This window comes from Myodes glareolus, chromosome 8 (genome assembly GCF_982192425.1).
Source record: "Myodes glareolus chromosome 8, mMyoGla1.1, whole genome shotgun sequence".
NCBI lineage: Eukaryota > Metazoa > Chordata > Mammalia > Rodentia > Cricetidae > Myodes > Myodes glareolus.
This window is the reverse complement of record NC_142033.1, coordinates 19,381,307-19,400,426: the sequence shown is the minus strand read 5'-3', so window position 1 is coordinate 19,400,426 and position 19,120 is coordinate 19,381,307. Positions and strand designations below refer to the sequence as shown.

The window sequence follows — 19,120 nt, the reverse complement described above, 5'->3', positions numbered from 1 at the left end:
TTACAGATTGGTCTGATCCAGAAATTGAATAAAATCATGATCAAGTAAAGCACAAAAATAAACTAAATTATGAGAATTCTCCAGTGAAAAATAGAAAAGTTAGAGGTATAAAATGATGCAGATGTTTTGAGTAAGGTAAGTTTTGGACCACAATTGTTTAAGAAGCAATGTCTGGCATCTCAGCCTCACTTAACTTTCGGTTTTCACACACACACAGAGAAAGAATCACACCGATTCTGAGGTTTCTCAACATCCTTGTAGCAAACAAGATATAATGAGTACAATATATTCTCTGACTTGGGTTATGGGCTTGAAATATGCAAGCCTAAGATTTGAATACCCTCTAAATATAACAGGTGAGGTCTCAGAAATGCCATGAAAAGAGAAAATTGCAACGCAAAGAGTAAAGTACAGTGAACCACCACTCAAAAAGTGATGATTAAAAGAGACCCTAGATATGTACATACAATGTTTCATACAATGTTCTTAAGATATAATAGTGAGCTTCTTCTTCTTCTGGAAAACACCAATGGCAGATGATGCTGGTGCAGCAGGAGGGCCCGGAGGCCCCGGGGGCCCAGTATTAGGAGGCCATGGCGGCTTCAGTGGAGGATTTGGTAGTGGTCTGAGTGGCCATGGCCATGGTCGAGGCTGTGGCCTTGGCCAAGGCCGCAGGGCTCGCGGAGGTAAAGCTGAAAACAAGGAGTGGATTCCCGTCACCAAGGTGGGCCGCCTGGTTAAGGACATGAAAATCAAGTCCCTAGAGGAGATCTACCTGTTCTCCTTGCCCATTAAGGAGTCTGAGATCATTGACTTTTTCCTGGGAGCATTCCTAAAGGATGAGTTTCTGAAGATCATGTCCGTGCAGAAACAGACTAGAGCAGGCCAGCGGACCAGGTTCAAGGCTTTCGTCGCTATTGGGGACTACAATGGTCACGTAGGTCTCGGTGTTAAATGCTCCAAGGAGGTAGCCACTGCCATCCGAGGGGCCATCATCTTGGCCAAGCTTTCCATTGTCCCTGTGCGGAGAGACTACTGGGGGAACAAGACTGGCAAGCCCCACACTGCGCCTTGCAAAGTGACAGGCCGCTGTGGTTCTGTGCTGGTGCGTCTCATTCCTGCCCCCAGAGGCGCTGGCATAGTCTTTGCTCCTGTGCCCAAGAAGCTACTGATGGTGGCTGGCATTGATGACTGCTACACATCAGCCAGGTGCTGCACTGCCACCATGGGCAGCTTTGCCAAGGCCACCTTTGATGCCATCTCTAAGACCTACAGCAACCTGACTCCCGACCTCTGGAAAGAGATTGTGTTCACCAAGTCTCCTTATCAGGAAATCACTGACCATCTAGTGAAAACCCACACCAGAGTCTCTGTTCAGGGGACCCAGGCTCCAGCTGCGGCCACCACATAAGGGGTTTTAGACAAGAAAAATAAAAGTGAATCAAGTCTGTTAAAAAAAAAAGATATAATAGTGAAATGAGAAAACTTGAGAGCTGAGAGATTGCATTCTTTTTAGAATTGTATACTTATTAATAAACATAGGCATCACTATGCAATATTCAAAACACTTCTCAATAAAAGTGGTTGTAGGGAAGAAAAATAAACAGTGCAACCATATTTCAAATGTAAATATAATTAACTACATATTTATATATAGAAAAGGATAGATAAGTCTGTGTAAAATATAAATGGAATATTTTAATTCAACACATAAATTTACTTGAATATAATAAAAATATGCTAATCAAAATATTGTCAAATTGATTTATGAATATAAGCAAAAGTCATGAAATTATACAATAACGTAAAAGCTAACATCCTGGAAGAAAGGCATAAATTCTTAATAATAGGATTTTTTTTCAGGTCTTTTGCTTTACATAGAATTATGAAGTTTCTTATATTCCGGAACAATTTATGGAGCATAGATAAACCTAATGTTATGTACAGATGTCTTCATCTGGGCACTTCTATCTATAACAGGACCAATTTTCATCTCTTAATAGAAATGTCCTATGTTGATCAAACTGTTAATCATTACTCTCAACAACTGCCACTTGTTATAATTCTTGACTTTCTGCCTGTGATTTCTCAGACTTATAGTCTCACCTATCTACTAAGCAGGCTGTGACAAAGCAGTCTCCAATGATTACATTCTCCACCTCTGTGTCTTCTCTTTGTTCACTTGTCTGCTGAAGGGATGTAAGTTCATCTTTACAATTTTTTTATTTGCTTATTTTCTGGTGTGGGAGAACGGTCTGTATTCTGTCAACTATATTTTAAATAAACTCTGATTGGCCAGTAGCCAGACAGGAAGTATAGGTGGACAACCAGACAGGAAGTAGAGGTGGGTCAATGAGAACAGGAGAATTCTGGGGAGGAGAAAGCCCATTCCTCTGGAGTTCTTTCCCAGCCACAGAAGAAGGAAGATGTGACTGCCTCGCTGAAAAAGGTACCAAGCCATATGGTTAACATAGATAAGAATAGCGGGCTAATGTAAGATATAAGAGTTAATAAGAAGCCTGAGCTAATGGGTCAATCAGTTTATGATTAATGTAGACCTCTGTGTGATTTCTTTGGGACTTAAAACTGCAGGAACCAGGCAGGACAAGGACTGGGTGAGACAGAAACTCAGTCAACAATTTTATATTTACTGATTTCCTCAATATTCTAAAGAAAGTAGGAGATGTTACAGACACAGAAATTCAAGAAGATTGCTGAAGAATGCAGTAAGACAGACTAATGCAGTAAAATGGCTGACTAGCAAAGCTGCCCAAGGTGTGCAGTAAGGCTGTTCAAGCCTCAGGTTTTGATAAAGGAAACCTGATGAACTGAGTTAGATATTACAGTGTGAATGAGAAACAACATGATGAGTTTCAACTTCAAAATTTGGTTTATACAGCAATCAGGCTAATTCATTAGGCACTTGGAAAAATTAATGTAATTATCCATTTTTGTCAGACTAGTTTAGCCTTCCACTCTTGCTCTCCTATTAAGGACTCTATAGGATCAAATTTACAACCGCCCTTCCAGCCTATAAAGCTGAACTAAGACAGCTTTTGGCTGAAGGTATTTTCACACTTCTTTGCTTCAGATTTCTTACAACATTCATAGAAAATATTTTCATATATGTGTATTCTGATAAAAGTTGTTTAATACAAAAGATATCAGCTTTTGATATTTCTGAAATATCTGTTTCAAATGTTATTTGTTCTCATTCTTTTTCAGGGTCAGATCTGTAAACACCATGACTTCAAATTTTAGGTAAGTGAGTTGGTGATGAAAGAACTAAGGAAAACGCAGGTATAGAGTTCAATTTTGAAATCAGCCAGTTGGTAGCAAAGACAAGGCCAGAACAGATCTAAGTCATTTGGGGGTCTCAGTACTGAGAGGAGAAGAAGACAGAGACCAAGTGCCTAACCCAGACACTCTCTCCCATTTATAACCGCTCACAAAGGAAAACTGATTTTTCTCCCATGGAGACTCACTAAATATACAAAGTCATCTTAAGGGAAGACCCCATGGCCAGCTTTATACAGCCAACAAAAAATAACTTGGCATTTTTGAAAGATTGTATTGTTTTGGTTTTGTCTTATAGCAGTCTGGGCATTTTTTCATCCTTACGAGCATTTGCTTATATATTATGCTTTCTGAATTCTGTGTCGTTAGTCAATATATCAGTATGTGAAAGTGTGTCTTAGCATCTATATGTATCTCTTGTGCTTTTCTTTGGTTATTTTTCTGTTCATTTGTTTGTTTCATTATTTTCACGTGATTGTTTTTATTTTACCATTACTTGGTTGTCTTTTATTTCTATCTTTTCACCTTTTTTCGGTGCTTGTTTGCTTTCTTTCTTTCTCTCATTCTTTCTTTCTTTCTTTGGTTTTTAGAGACAGGGTTTCTCTGTTGCTTTGGAGACTGTCCTGGAACTAGCTCTTGTAGACCAGGCTGGCCTCAAACTCACAGAGATTCACCTGCCTCTGTCTCCTGAGTGTTGGGATTAAAGGCATGCACCACCACCACCTGGTGCTTCTTTGCTTTCTAATGAGAAAGATAAGAAAGGGTGTGAATTTTGAAGGGTGGGAAAAGTGGAGAGGCTTTGGGAGGAGTCTGAGAAAGGGAAATGATAGAATATATGATATAAAAGTATTTTACCTAAAAATTAGACATATTTAATTAATTTCTATACACTGTGCAATGTTATGGTCCTGAGAAAGTTCTAGAGATGTGTTGCCTGTGGAAAAGAAAAAAGTGTCTGTGATACTCAGAAATAAGAACAGTAGCCAGCAAGTGGATTTTAAAGTTTCCTAAGAATATAATACACAGTATTTTCCTTCTTTTTCTCTACTGTGTAAATATATGGCTCCCATTTAGACGCATGAGTGCATAAAAACTCAAAGGCAGTGGGTTAAATACCCAATTGTTAGGGCAACATTATGTTTGAAATATATATTACCAAGCTCCTAGAAGATAATTTTTGTATAAGTTCAACAAAAGAATAATGAATTTGGACAAAACTGGTACCTAAAATAGGCAGAAAAGTACTCAGGTGCTCTAAACTATTTAAAGGTATAATTTGAATGGTTTTCTGCAGCAAACACATTAGAAATAAATAATGGGTTACAGCACCGTCAAATTTATCATTATTTTTACTGAGGAGGAATAAAAGATGCTGAGTCACTCTGCAAAAGTTCCAGAAAGACCTCCCTGATTTGTGTTACAAGACACAGAGATAATGCTAGTGATTTACAGAAACTTGACTTAAATACTTCCATTACTTCTGCACTCTTTCCTTCAGGGTGAAGTTTCCTGATTATTCACAACTGCCTGGAAGGGTTAACAGTGGAGGCTCCTTTCCTGCTATTTCCTGGTCATCTGTTCTTCACAAACTCCTATTGTAAAATCACCTTTTGAAGTTGATTACTGGTGTTTTACAGAGACAGATTCTGGACATTATTTTCTGGTTCCTTAACATGACCTTTTAATTGGCAGTATTTGAATAGTAGGCTGGGTATCTCGTTATGTTTAAATGTGCAGACGTCTAGGCAGTCTCATCATCTGGAGGCTGCACCTGTGCTGCTCAGACACTAGGCTCAACCTAGGTAAAGGTAACATGCCTGTTTGCCTTCTATGCTGCTGTCTTTGCTAAATTCTTTCTTTGTTACAACTGATAAACTAGGGTTCATCCTATCAACTTCTGTAAACTTTATTCAGAAAGAATTTAAAATGTGGTGGTTCTAACAGCATCTATATGAGTTCCTAAGAACAGACTCCAGAAATCTTTCAAAGAATGATGTGGAGTTAGCATTGGTGTATTACTTCTCCCCTGTTTCCTAGAAATCACTGTATCTTTCTTATTGTCATTCTTAAATAACCAATATTCACTTTCTCAATAATAATTTTTCTATTAACCTGAAACATTAGCCTAAAATTCATAGGTAAACCGCACAAGTCCCATTGGGAAAAGGTTTATGTTTGTAAAAGTCCATGACAGAAGGACACTGGGTGATGTTTCTGAGAGACATAATAACAAATGGCTGCTCATACAAGGTACTGCACTAATCACAGATCACAGAGAAAAGGAGAGAATCCCCACAAGCCTCTTTGGTACTGAAATGAACACACTAGAATTATATACCAGAACTTTTGTGGGGATTCTTACAGGAGCATGTTGGAGGGTGTGTCAAAGGCAACTGTGCTGCTGAAAACACCATCTCTGTATGGTTGAGAACTCACCACATCTGCATTTCTGTAGCCCTCTGTCCAGTGCAATGAACTCCCTCTAGGAACATCATGTTCTCTGGCACTTACTTGCTGCTCCTTAAACTAGGAGAGTTCCAGCTCCTTCTATCTTTCTGAGATTCTAGTCTTAAGGTGTGTTAGGACCTGAGATCTGCAATCCAGGATTGCTCATCCATCAGGAGTGATGTTTTCAACATGGATGAAATTGGTGTACAAATAACGAATTTTCTAAGTTATTCTATTCTATACAATCAACTCTCTTTTGTTTTGTTTCACCAAATTCATAATATTTTTTTAGCATATTTCAAAACACACCCTTCATTCTTCACTTATGTTATTAATGATACACAGAATATATTCTCCTTAACTCATTTTCATTTACCTAATTACTTTTCATAAATGAAAAATATTTTGGTATTTCAAATATTCTATTTCTGTTTGGTAAGTATTTCTTCAACAATATGTCAATTAATGTGCGTATTGGTATCAGACTGTGTGTGTGTGTTTCTTTGTGATTACTTATCTGTCTGTGTGCTAATCCGTCTGTCTAGCTTCTATCCAATACTGAAACACATTTCATTTTTTCTTCCCTCAGTGGTCTCATTTCATAATTTATGGTAAATAACTGGTTAAAAGTAAATTTTTCATTGTAACTATGAATGTATTTTATTTCATTCCCTTTCAAACTAACTTTTCTTATTCACTATTGTTAATAGCAAAATTCTAAATAAGCATCCTTGAATCAGTTTAATTAGCAATATTATTAGACTGTATCTAATATTTTTATTTAAATTTCTAGAAAATCCTAAATAATTCATCATGTTGCAATTAGTGTGTCTACACTTAACTTTAGCGTTCTCTTCTCAGCTCACATCTAATTAATCTACTCCTCTTTGAGTCATTGCGAACACTGAGGGTAATAACTTAGTCCCACTGACTAAGAGCACAGCGTGGTCATCAATGTCATTGTATTGAAGCTAAAAAGAAGATGCTTATTAAATTTTGCCTGTGCTTTTACAGGGTTCAGTAAGCATGAGGTTCCTTGTCTTTGCCTTGATCATGGCTCTCATGGTCTCCATGCTTGTAAGTACATCCTGAAAATGTAAAGAATGTGTGTTTAGCAATTTTAGCCAACAACCTGCTCTGGTTCCAAACACTGAGTAATGTTTACTTTCTTTTGAAAGAAACATTACTACTTTCAGTGTTTTCATGGGCTCACTTTTTCTTGAATCAATTTTTGTAACTTTATACTTATTTAGAAGTTCTTAGTAACTAGTCACAGACATATAAGTATACTTTCACATGCAGAAAATGGAAAAGTAAGAAGAGCACAAATAATGAATAATTAAAAGGTGCTTGAATTATACTTGAAAAAGAACCTCTAGCACATATAAAATAAGAAAACTGAGCAGGGAATGAGGCGACTAAAATAATGAACCACAACCAGGGACCTACATGTCAATGGGAGTTTTGTCTTGTACCTTCTACAGCTGATGAATTTCTGTTAATAACCTTTTTTTTTGAAGTTATGGGCCAGTTTTATACATTCATGAAAGTGAAGACCTGTTCAGTGTAGATACCATATCTTGTATCTTGCTGCTTTGCCACAAATTAGATCCTGCATTTCTATGGCACCCTACACTTTTGTAAATCTTCCATTGCTTCTACCTGCTCATTCTCTTTTATAATATTTAGGAAGGGAAACTTGGGAAATAAAAATGTGATAATCCTTCCACAAATAATTTGATCATAATTATTTATAAGATAATCATTTATCACATTTTGCTACAAAATACACATGTAGAAAAAAATCAACTCTAACAAAATAGGGAAAAGAATAAGGATGTATTTAATGATACATATTTCAGTATTAGGCAATTTTAACTACTTTCTATTTATCCTAATAAAAGAAAACTCAATTTTTTCCATTTTCATTCTACCGTATGTATGTATTAAATATTACAACTCTGCATCCTTTAAAGTTACATGGACCAAAGAAAATAATTACTAAATATGATAAATTATTATTAGAAAATTATTTTAATACTTTAAAATAGTATTATATTAAAATGGTAGATATAGAGTCAAAATGAAAAAGTGACATGTATAAACTAATTTCTGTTTCTCTTTCTTCCCACTAGACTGCTGATCATTCTGGAGAGGTAAGACTTTCTCATTCACCAAAAAATTTCATAATCATACCTGACCTGAAGTGTTTTGTGGATTTTTGATATAGTGTTTCTCTTTGTAACAGTCCTAGTTATTCGGGCATCTGCTTTGTAGATCACCCTGGTCAAACTAACAGATATCCACCTGCCTCTGCCTTCTGATTGCTGGTATTAAGGTTGTGGGCCACCAATGTCCATCCATGAACTGTATTTTTTATGTTTCTTTTTCATTTTTGCAGAAACATCATAGGCATGGTAGGAGAGGTCATGTAAGTACTGTTTTGATTATGTTGTTTAATTCAAAGATGATTCCCAAGAATCTACTCCCTAGGAACAAGAGATAATATTGTGTGAAGAAGTATGTGTATTATTACTGTAGCACAAGGTCTTCAGAGATTTCAATGGTTTTTGTTTCACCATGAAACTCCTTAATATCCTATGAAATAATTTAGAGAAAAGTTCTATAATGTTACTCTAAAGAAGAAAATTTATTGTTAAGAGTAAATTGGCTTTCTCTTGAGTTGAAAGAGTAGGTTGTTTCACAGTAAAAGACACCAACTAGAGAGTCAACCTATAGATGAGAAAGAGAAGGTAGAAGATACAGAAGTCTTACACAGGCTATATCTTGTTGCAAGCATGTTTTTAACGAAGATGAGCATCCCCTATCTGCAGGGGGTATACATTGAAGCTTAGCAGAGAGACTCTGTCTTCAGCCAAAGACTATCCTTGACAGGTCTTCTCCAAAACCAGGAAATGGAGTTAAAGCTCCTTCGTCCGTTCATTGGGGCCTCTGTGAAGTACTGAGTTGTTCTGGGTCTGCATATTCTCTCACTGGTATTTGCTTTACCTAAGTGGTTACATTTATTATTGAACTTTTAGTTCCTTGTTGAACTTAAGATATAGAGAGGACATTGTGATTGTATTCTACAGAAAGCTGTCATATATCTCCAAGATTTCAAATTGACATTACTTTTAGTGTTGGTGATGGTCTTCCCCAAACCTTCACCTGAAAGACACACCATTTTCTCTATTGAAGGATATGTTATTTTCTCTTTTTCCAGTCCTTTGCAAAAAGTGACATATACCAGTTGAGGCTAGCTTGTCTTTTTATATGCTGAATTAAATTGTGTCATATCAATGTCATATTTACAAATTTTCTTCTCTGACACATAATGTACAAAACCTAAAATGATTCAAGTAACCATGACAGAAAAAGGGTAGAATGCAGTGCATTCATGGGAATAATAAGAAGCTAGGCGGCATTAAAGACCAGCAACTAATAGAACTCCAGTGTTGTGGAGAAGCTCCATCTAAGTTTGAAGTCACCTCCCTACAGATTCAAGGATTGTGAGGTGTCCAGATGAAGATATCATAAAGGAGATTTAATGCTCATTTTCTATGTTTGTCTTTCATCAATAGTCTAATATGTAAATGAAAACCCTAATAAGATATAGATATACTTTTTAGCCTTACTTTATTTTCTCTGTACAATTTGAAATCCCATAAACCTAGACTGATAGCATCATGTAGTTCACATCAAAACTACAGTGACCCCATGATATGGAGTCCATTAATGACAGATATAGTAGATAAAATCATATGGTCTCAAATCTTTCTAACTTTCTCTTTCTGTCTTTACAGAGACATCGTGATCGTCGATATGTGCCAACTGAAACAGTAGACAGTGATTCTGATCTTCCCCCATATGATGTTAGAATACAACCTTATCCTTATCCTGAACCTTCTGTTTACTAACAACAGGAAATTTGCAAGAGGTAAGATGGAACTGGACATGCATTTAGTTCGAAAACTTACTGGTAACAACAGTTGAAAATGAAAAGAGAACAAACCCATCAGATCAAATTCAAGTTCAATTTAAAATTTCTACAAGTAAAATTTCATTTTGAAATGCTCATAAACAAAATATTCTGATTAACCCCAATCAAGAGGTATGTCTGCGAAGATTATATCAGTTTTTCTCTCCTGGCCTAACAACCATTATTCCTAATACTCAGCTATTCTCAACTCTGTACTATATGTGATATAATCAATAATATATTCAAAGCATATACTATAATCCTTCAACACTTTCCATAGTGTCATAGGGCTCAATTGTGAATGTTTATGACTGAAGTCTCCGTAGGCAATAGAGCGGACTGGGGTTGCGTTGAAAGTTCTACCTCCCAAAACACAAGCTTACAGAAGCTGAAGAGGGAGAACTTCAGAGGAGAAAGTTCTATGCAAATCATGTGTCTTGTTATGCAGTTTAATAACATATCAATGTGATCTGTAAGACAGTGAGGTTGAGATATTAGATCATAACAATTTACATGGACAATATAAATTTAAATCAGTAACATAATTACATCATAAAGTAGCATAAATATTAACAAACTTAATTTCAGAAGGTCAAGTTTTTAGGCATAACATTAAGTATAACAAATATTGTAAAATATCAAATATTTATCTACTATAAAATGCTAAATTATCATGCAGGTGAAAGAGGAGTAGTCTTTATATCAAATAAAAACTATGAATTCTTTCAAGTATTAAAATATATTTTCGCATTTCATAAAAATTAATTATCTTGCTATTATAGGGAATTAAAAACCTCAGATAATATCCTTGAAGCATTGGAGTACAATGTAGATTCTTTTTAATATAGCATGTATTAAAATATCATTAAAAAGCACCACATGAGACTGAAAATAGAGATTAAACACAGTAAATTAATCATAGATGAATTTGATAGAATTTTAAGTTGTAGAAGTCAGAGGGTGATGTTGTTTGATTTAATTCTTATTTCATTCTCTATGTTGTCTTTTGTGTTCATTCAGACAATTGATCAGATTCATTCATACATCAAGCTTTTTTTTATCTACCATATATCTAGAGTACTTTAAGTTTTTGAGATAACTCTTTTGCTTTTTTTTTCAGGATGCTATTGAGTTACTTCTTTGGCTTTCCCGTCACTCATGATTGCTCATCTTTCCTCGATGCTTCCACATAATGCTGATAAAGACTACGGCAAATGAGGAAAGACTCTCACCTAAAATTTCTGTATGATTTTAGATTTTCCATTTCATATTTTAACCCAATAGCACTAATGATCCTGATAGAAATACATTTAATTAAGCAAGAAAATAAATAGCAATTGCATCATCCCTTGTGTGGTCTTATTTTTGTAATTTACATCAGAAATGCAAATAGACACCCTCATTCAGTCACTGTCCCTTCCTCAATTTGACTCTGTGAAATTTCTTTAACAGTTTTAGAAGTCAATTAATTAAAATCTACTGCCATAGCCATATAATCCCTTATGCAGTGTTCTTAGTAGCTATAATTTTGATTTATTTAGTAAATCGCTGTTGTGCTACAGTATTTCTTCCTGTAAGGGAGAGCTCCTGGAGAGGAGCTGTGTCTACAGAGCCCGATTGGCTGACAAGAAATTTAGAAGAACAGAAATGTTAGAATGTTGCACATCCAAGGTCTGGTCACCTTACCTTGGCTTGTTCTTACCCAAGAACAATTCTCTGTCAGACTAATATCCCATGGAATAGATAAAAAAACCTTTTAGCATCTATTAGTTCAGTTAACATCTTGGGCCCCTTAAAGATTTATATCAGTGTAACTATTTCACATGTACCCAGTAATTTATTTCAAATTTGCCTTTATTTATGAATTTTTTGTTCTATAAAACTATAAATTGCCATGAAAATACTTCCACAGTGAAATATGGAATTTGGGTTTACCAAACTACATGGTTTTGACTATTACCACTCAGAAAGACTTCAGAATGCGATAAGTATATTTCTCTTTAGGAGGAGAACTGTGGTTTTGTCTGAAATACCCACAGTTTTCTATTTTCTACCTATTTATGTCTCACTCCTTTTAGATAGGAAAGTAACAGTTCTTGTCACTCCATCTGAGAATCAAAGTGACTCCCCAAAGTTGCTTCTGATCTTTATATGAGTACCACAGCATTCATACACCCATATATACACAGATATCATAAATACAATGGAGAAAGACAATCATGTCAACATATGGTTTGGAAAAACTAAATATTGGAGTCCAGAAGAATAAAATAGAATCTCCATCTCCAAGTTTGTTCATAAACAGATGTAAAATGGATGAAATGCCTTCTTTTAACAACTGACATGTTCATCTGAGCATGTTTGTGCTAGACTTTCATCTCAGCACTTGGGAGGCAACGTGATGTTGTTCTCTGAATTTGGGGCCAAGCAAGTCTAAAGGGCAAGTTCTAGAACAGCTAGGACTACACAGAGAAATTCTGCATCAAACAATCAAACAAGAACCCAAAATCATGGTAACGAAACTTCTAGAGAAATACAGGTAATGCACTGTAAGGAAAGAGGTTTCTGGACAGAACTCTAATCAAATGGAAAATAGTTCTAAACGTCAACAAATATGACTATATTAATTTATATGTTCTATATAACAAGAAAAACATCAGCAAGACATCAGACAGAGCATAGAATGTGAGAAAGTCTGGGATTTTTTTTTTTGGTATTGTTTAGGTTTGGTTTTTCAAGACAGGGTTTCGCTGTAGCTTGGCATCCCATCCTGGAACTTGTTCTGCAGACCAACCAGGCCTCAATCTCACAGAAATCCACCTGTCTCTGCCTCCGGAGTGCTAGAGTTAAAAGGATGTGCTACCATCCAATTGGAAGAAATTCTTAACCAGCTGAATCTTCGACTATACAAACTATTAAGACATGCAGTAATTAAAACACAAAAACCTATCAATCAAAGAATTAGATAACCCAATATCAAGTTGTCAGACCACAAAACATAGACATAAGGAATACTATATAAACACAGCTGGTTATGCATATGTATATATATATATATATATATATATATATATATATATATATATATAAGAAACAAATAAACCCATACAAATTGGGGTCCAAGAACTCTTCCTTCTTGGTGGCCAAGTGGTCACATAAGAGGTACTCCTCTGATAAAGGCAGGTGATGAGAATAATGGTAGGTGTCCGATTGCACATTGATCCCTGACCTTGGGGAAAGGATGTTTAACATACAGATGTTCTACAACTAGGGTTGAGAATTCTGCACTCTCTTATCCACTGCACTTTGGCAAGTAGTGGGTCTCTGTGTTAATTTCTTTCTACTCCAATAGTAGGTTATCTGATTAGAGTTGAGAGATGGATTAATCTATGGATATAATAATTCATTAAGTGTTTGTATAATGTCATATCCTACTAATAGAATAATAGTAATAAGTTCTTTCTTTGGGCCTATGACCTGTCTTGTCACCCAGATTCCAGGCAAGACAATCACACCAGGAATGAATTTTTTTCTGTATAATAGTACTTACATCCAAGTAAAATGTGATCATTTGCTTCCATGATGATGATGTAACTGTTGTACCAATGACCATGTCATGGCAGTCTACATGTTATTGTAGCTGTCGGCATTAAAACCTAAAAAATATGAGGTATATTTACACTATGGAATATTGTTCAGAGACTGAGAGAAATTAAATTATGAAATGCATAGACAAATAGATGCAACTTGAAACACTCATTCTGGGTTAGTTATCACAGACTCAGTAGGAAGATTGCTGAATATTTCATTCCATTACAAGATATTATTATTTATCTTTAAATCTCCAGAAACACTATTTTTATTTGAAATTTCCATGGAGGTCAGGTAATTGGTAAAAGGCCATGGTGGGGCGGGCTCTCACACAAAGATAGATAGACAGCATTCATATAAAGGATCGAAGAGTATTAATGGAACTAGACCCATTAAACTGAAATGGGGAAGAGCAGGCAGGGTAGAGGAAGGAGCACAAAGAGGATAAAATAGCTCTAAAGACTTCTCTAAAATGTTATAGAAAACTTAGCTGCTGCTTTTGAAGAGCTCTCCCTGTCTGTCAGTCTAATTCCTAATTCCTCGCAATTTACAGGTCTGTTTAAATTGTTCACCTGGTCTTAATTTAATTTTGGTATATGGTACTTACCTTGAAAATGTCCATTTCTTTCACATTTTCCAATTTTGTGGCATACAGGCTTTTGTAGTAAGATCTAATGATTCTCTGAATTTATTCTGCCTTTATTTTTTTTAAATTGAAAATTTATTATTTTCTCATGTAATACATTTCAACCACAGTTCTCCCCACTCCTTGCAGCTCATTCTCCACCACTTTTCTCCCCCAGAACAAACCCTCCCCTTTTTCCTCTTCATAAAAGAGCAGGCTACCAAAGGATGACAACCAAACAGGACAAAACAAGATACAATAAAACAAGTCAAAAGTCCTCATACTGAGGTTGCATAAGGCAACCCAATAGCAGGAATAGTGTCTCCACACCAAGCAAAAGGATCAGAGATAAAACTCCCACTTTTAGGAGTCCCACAAAACTCCAGGCTAACAGCCATACCATATACACAGAGCCTATTGTGAAGACCCATGAAGGCACCTTACTTGCCGCTTCAGTCCTTGTAAGCCCATATGAGCCCTGCTTAGTACTTTCAGTGGGCCATGTTCTCTTGCTGTTCTCCATTCCCTTTGATTTCTAGTACGCCCCCACCACCACTCTTCCATGGGAATCCCAGATCTCAGAATGGAAGGACCCAGTGGAGACCTGCAATTTAGAGTCTCACTCAAAATAATTCCTGACTGTTGGTCACTGCACCCAGTCCTATCTGCTGCCAGAGGAAGCCTTTTGATGACTTTTGGACAAGGCACAAATCTGACTCTAGCAGAATATCAGTAGGATTCTCTACATTGATTTTCTTTCTTTCTTCCTTTCTTTCTTTCTTTCTTTCTTTCTTTCTTTCTTTCTTTCTCTCTTTCTTCCTTCCTTCCTTCCTTCATCCCTCCCTCCCTCTCTCTCTTTTTTTCTTTTTCTCCCTTCCCCTCTCTTTCTTTTTTCCTCCCTTCCCCTTTTCCTTCCATTCTTTCTTTTTTGCCAATCTTATTTGATTCTACCCTAGGTCTCTGACTATCCAGTCTCTGGTTCTTGGCCATTCTGGCAGTATTTGGCATAGGTTCCATCTCATGGAATGGCTCTCAAGTTAAACCGAGCATTGTTCTATGTCAACGTTGTCCCGACACATATTTCAGGCAGGGTAGATGGAGATACCTTCTTGTGCCCAAGAAGCTAAAGTGTAGGGGTAAAAGCTCCAAGACTGCACCAGCTCACCCTCTCTGTGTTCAATGAGCTGTGAGTAAATTTCCTTAGCAATACAGCCCAGCAGTCAGTTTTCAGAAAGGGCCTCTCTGTCCTAGCATCAACCTAGGTATTTTAGGCATCTCCAGGGCAATTCCTCAGTCAACAAGTCAAACAAATGTAACTCAGTCCTACCCCGGGAAGCTTTGTTTGTGCTATAGTGAACTAGCTGGAACTCACAGAAGTCTTATTTCTTTATTTCTATCTTTTGAAGAACTTCCATACTCATTCCCACAATGGCTATCTACGGTCACACTACTAACAATGTATGAAAATTCTACCTTGCCCATATGCTGCCAGCATTTATTGGTTTGGGGTTTGGTGACATCATCCATTCTAACTGGAGTGATAAGACAATCTCACTGTGATCATAAGCAAATGTCCATTTTGAGTCATGTCACATGCTTTTGAATATTTTGTGAGTCTTATTTTGAGAAACATTTATTCAGTAATTCACCTTATCAAAATACATCTCTTGTTTCTTGGTTCTACTTAAGCTCCTTAACTTTGGAAATGAATCTCCTTTCAGATGAATGTTTTGACAATATTTTCTCTGATTCAGTAGGTTGCCCACAATCCCTAAATCCACTGCTTTCTGTGAGCAATATATTTTTGGTTGATATATCCTTTTGGGAAACTTGCATTGGTGTGGTTTCATTTGTTGTGGTGGTTTCTCCTTATTTAGGTAGTTAGTCAGAAATTGCATGATCCTCCTGCCGCAGCTTCTTTGCTTACTATCTCCTTTAATTTTACTGTCTCTTGTACTACATTTCTCGGGAATGAGTTGTAATGCCACATTTTATCTTACTTCCTATAATGAGATACTCTGACAAAAACAATAAAAAAAACTTAAGAGTGGAAAGGTCTAGTTAGCTCACAAAGCGAGAGTAGTCCATCATTGCATGGGCATTAAGGATTCCTTTTTAAATTATTATGATTATGTCCTAAAGTCTGTTTTTTTTAATGAAGAAATTACTGTTATTGCATATGTCTGGTTTCCATTTGATTATCTTCATTTTTCTATCCTTTTATATTTCCTATATATCTTTCCTCAAAGGAATTTACTTCTTGAGATTTTTCATGTTTTATTTGTATGAATATTTTGATTTGTGGCATTAATTTCTGTTTATTCAAAATTATTTTATGTAAGTAAAGGCATATTAGGTAATATGATCTTTATTCCCTTGCTCCTAACTTGCTGTTTTAGTTTGACTATTCTGTTTTATTCCTTTTGGAATCTATCATTAAATGACTATTGTCTTTCTTCAGAAGATTCATGCTACATACCTTTTTTTCAAATTTCTTGTATTCTTAAGCTAGTATCTCTCCATCTGACGGTTGTGTTTCACTACATTCAATAAAAGCAGATCATTGGTAGAAAAGTTTCATTGTCCCTGATGTGTCCCTTGGGTGTTTTTAAATATATTGTGTTGGCTTGCCTTGAAGGTAAGCACTTTATTACAGTTTCTATGTACTTCTTTCCTTTATAATTCAACTGGCTGTTGTCAGTATTTTTCAATGGTATAGACATGTGGTTCACTGTGGTAGGCAAGACACTCTATGAATTGTTTGTAGAGGATTCACTGGAAGCGAATCCAGCTGCATGTGTGTGGTGCCTTAGTTTTCATTAGTTGGTGAGTATAGTATTCATGGTGTGCATAGCAACATGGGATTCATCTAGCATCAAAAAAAAAAGAACTTATGAATCCCCTCTGCACCACTGGGCTCAGAGTCAACACTTGTAAGTGTCAGGACTTTGTAATACACTTGAGAAGGCCCCAAAGAGCATCAAATTCTTATACTTCTCCACTGACAGTTCCTAGTATTCAGAAAGGTTAAGGATTTAGAGAAACTAGTCTTGGAGAGCGGTACCCTGATTTTAGGGAACACACAATGTGTGACAGGCCTGTCCTTTGGATCCTGGATAAGAGAGTCAGTCAAGTCAATTATAAAACTATTAAAGTGCTTCCTATACATACAGCTATTGATACCACCACCAAAAAAAACAGTTATACAGCTATTGCAGATTATAAAAGACAACATAGTATTATTACTTATTGTGGAAGGAAAGAGTAGAGATGACAGCAATGTGTGCACAGTTGTTCTGTTACTTTCTGGGGTTTCTGCAGGTCCAAATATTCAGTAGGCGTATCCAGATTTTCTATAATTCAAGGAGAGTAGATCAGTGTCCCTGTGGCATGATTAGAATGTTTTGAAAGTCTAAGGCTGTGAAGTTTCTTGAAGGTTGCGACCTGACAGCTTTGTTGAAGCATGGATGTGTAATATTTTATGTCCCTAATACTCTTTTTATAGGTTAATCTATTTATTTATTTTGGTGTATATGTCTATGCAGGTGTGGTATGTACAAATACTGGGAATTGAAGATGGTGCCTTTAAATGATTTTCCCAGGAAGTGTGGGTACATATTTTTGAGATTACACTGTATAATACTAACCATGGAACATGACTAAGGTAGTAAATATGGTCTTGTAAATTACAGTTATCACTAGAATACATCAGATCTTTAAATGGCACTCCTAGCTGAGAAGTAACCACTATTGATGGTTAATGGCTAAGTCAGTTTTATTCAGTGATGTAGCTGTTGAGAGGCTACCCATGTCCCAGGAGATATTCCTACATCCATGCACATATGGTCAATACTAAGTAAATTCAGTGGCTAAAACCTATAGCAGATGACGCTGTGAGAAGAAAGCTTCAAGAGACCCTAGGAAATGAATAGAAGTAGAAGAAGGAGAAGGAGAAGGAGGAGGAGGAGGAGGAGGAGGAGATGAAGTCAAAATGCATTATATGTATTATAAAATTCATAAATATAAGTTATCAATGTTTAAAAGTGTAAAAAGAGGAGAAAGTAGCCTGTAACTAGACAAAAACTCAAATTAAGAAATCAACTTAATTAACACTTTATTTCTACACATTATTGCTCATTCAATCCTGATAAAAGAAAGATATTCTATGCCCCAGTTAAGAGACTTGTCTGGGTTTGAGGGCAAGAAGATTCCTGTGTTTCTATCTTAGCCTGTCAAATAGTACTCAACCACAAATTATTTTTAAGTTCATTAACATTGGTTTAATCTCCATCCACAGTATATGTATGATAATGCAAAATGTAATATACAGTTAAAGAAATTCTTGTAAGTTACAAAGCATAAACGGTGTTACAAGCATTGTGAGTGCTCTGGAATTCTGGGTTTATACTCCACCATTACTGAATGCCAGTGAATTAAACATCTGTGACTTACTGACTTTTGAAACAGAAAAAAATGAAATATCACATATTCCAGGCAAACCAACATCAGTCTTGATGGCTTAAAATTTAACTGAAGATTTTAACTATTACTTTCTTTGGAAGGATGCTGTTGTTAGTCAGTGCTTTTGGAGCTTTAGTTGGTTGTTGGTCCCTAGGTCAAAGCAATTGCAATTAGATTATAACACTGCTTAATGATGATGTCCTGGTGAAGTTGAAAAGAAGAAAGTAAGGTGGAAAGTTAGAAGTGAAAGAAGTAAGGAAAGAAAGCATTTGACATTTAAATGTAACTACAGCAGGACAGCTACAAAGAAAGAGAGAGTTTGAGAACAAAGAGATGTCTCATTGCTTAATGGATGCAATACAAAGATGAGGACCCAGCACCCACAGAAAAAGTCAAGTGTAACAGCCTGCACTATTAATCTCAGATCCAGGGAAGTGGGCACAGGATGCCTAAAGCTCACTGCTCATCCATCCTAGCCTAAAAATCGCAAGCTTCATTTGTTATTAAGATTCCATCTCAAAATGTAAAATGGCTGGTTGTGGAGATTGCTCAGTGATTAAGATCACTGACTGCTCTCACAGGGTGAATACTTTGCTTCCTAACATCCACATCATTCTTCAAAACCATCTGTTAGTTTAGTTTTGAGAAACCTGTGTCCTCTACTGACTTATGAAGAAAAAAAACTGGAACACATGTGAGATATATATTTATAATACATG

At 36.1% G+C, this 19,120-nt stretch overlaps 1 pseudogene; it reads left to right on the top strand.

Moving 5' to 3' along the window:
• Nucleotides 1-529: 529 nt before the first annotated feature.
• Nucleotides 530-1,426, top strand: LOC148121108 (small ribosomal subunit protein uS5 pseudogene; annotated as a pseudogene).
• The last annotated feature ends 17,694 nt before the right edge of the window (nt 1,427-19,120 follow it).